Source organism: Wasmannia auropunctata, unplaced genomic scaffold, assembly GCF_000956235.1.
Source record: "Wasmannia auropunctata unplaced genomic scaffold, wasmannia.A_1.0 LD336088.1, whole genome shotgun sequence".
Taxonomy (NCBI): domain Eukaryota; kingdom Metazoa; phylum Arthropoda; class Insecta; order Hymenoptera; family Formicidae; genus Wasmannia; species Wasmannia auropunctata.
Genome location: NW_012026802.1, coordinates 355,111 through 357,188, shown reverse-complemented (window position 1 = coordinate 357,188; position 2,078 = coordinate 355,111).

Sequence of the window (2,078 nt, the reverse complement as noted above, 5' to 3'; positions counted from 1 at the left end):
TATAATATTAATTATTTGAACATTTTAATAAAACACCTACACAGTTGAATCGTACATTTGAATTCTATCTAATACTTCATTTGGTGTTAATTGGTTTAATAAATCTTCTTCATTTAGAATTTCGTCAGCAAGAGTTATTTGTTCTGCAGTTGCATTTTCCTCAGAAATGTTTAAATTTTCTAACACTTCATTTGACGTTGATTGGTTCAGAACAAATCTTCCTCATTTAAAATTTCATCAATAAGAGTTGTTTGATTTAAAATATTTCCATTTTCTTTACATTCAGAAATGTTTATATTTTCGGAAAATTTGGCTTCAAAACTCGTTTTTAATATTTTTATAATATTTTTTAATTAAAACCTATAAATTTTAATTTTTAAAAAAAGCAGTAAAGTTTAAGGAAACCAAAAAAATAGAAAAGAGAGTGAAAATGCAAGAAAGTTTAAGAGCTCGAAGAAATGAGGAAAGAGAAAGAGAATAATATAACGAAAAAAAGTAAGAGCGAGATCAAGAAAGTAAGAGAGAGAGAGAGAGAGAAAGAGGGGGAGAGAGAGAGAGAGAGAGAGAGAGAGAGAGAGAGAGAGAGAGAGAGATTAATTTTGCTTCAATATTAATTTTTAATATTTTTATAATATTTTTTAATTAAAACCTATAAATTTTAATCTTTAAAAAAAGCAGAAGAGATTAAGAAAACCAGAAAAAAGAAAGGAGAATAAGAATGCAAGAAAGTTTAAGAAAATCTTAATTAGTTTCATTTGTTATCAAACAACTGACATAATCAACGTTATGCGTTATTGATACGTTATTGCACGATAAAGAGGTACATATAAATTATATATAATTTAAATTTTAATTATATAGTTGTTATAAATTATTATAGAGGAATATGCGGACTCCTGGATTCAGATTAGGATTTTAATAATTTATTCACTTTCTGCTTATAGTTTTTAGATTTGGACTTATATATTATTGTTAAAATAACAAAAATTATTTTTTATATTTTTGAAATTCTTTATTTATTTACGCCTCGATAACGGCGTAGGCTCGTATAAGTGTTACACCGTGGCAAGGGTGTAACGTGGGAAGGACTCGTAGTGGTGGTTGTTGAATTGATGCACAATTATAGTTTAACTCACTGGCTATATTTTATGTGTAACTTACAAATTGGTCTGCGCGTTCCGACAGCGTAACGCTATGCGTTAATGATTAAAGTGAACTCCGCAGTGGTCCGCTGGACGGCGGGTTTTATCCCGTCTCAAGTGGGCCACTGCACTGCTCAGCAGTTGCAATTGTTGCTTAATTGCAGCTGCCGCAGTTTTTGGAGGACGCGCGTATTGAGGCTGCCGAAGTCCTGCGTCGGCATCCTCAATTATTATGGGTCATCGTTGCAATATTAGATTGCAACAGTAACAGACCTGCTTATTACTAAGTGTGACGTTGTAAGTAAAGCAAGGCGAGACTTACAACATCCCTCCCTCTTTGAAAAAAGAAAATGAGGGGGTTGAATTTTCTTATACGCTGTACAATATTATTTACATATTACAATTTACGCAAGAATTCTTATTTACTAATATCGCGCGCTATTTTTTAAGATGGACTTGGGCGTCCAGAGGTCCTTTTCAAATTTATTTCTAGTCGGATTCTCCTTTTCTCGTTTTTATCTACCGAGAATCCCGAGGCGCTTGTCTCGTGGACTTGAGGAGTCCGATTCGGTTAGGCGACGCGCGCGTGTGTGTGTGTGTGTGTATACAATTTAATGCGTACAATTTTATCGTGTTCGTTCTTGTCAATACAATGTGGTGTCGTGCTTAGGCTGCACATTTTAATCGCGCCTGTCACGGCACCGTTTCACCTGCGAACTTAGTTTGCTCAACGTTAAATATCTATATATAGCTTGAGGTGTAATGTAAAAAAAATTGATTTCGGGCCGTGTAGAGAGGTAAGACTTATTTTTTATTTAGTCTGCTTGTGCACGATGAGACATTTAGCCGCTTTCAAGAAAAATTTGTTTAAGTGCGAGGGTGAGGCGGAGGCGACGTATCCGATATGTGGGGTGTACCCTTACCAGAGATCGGTGA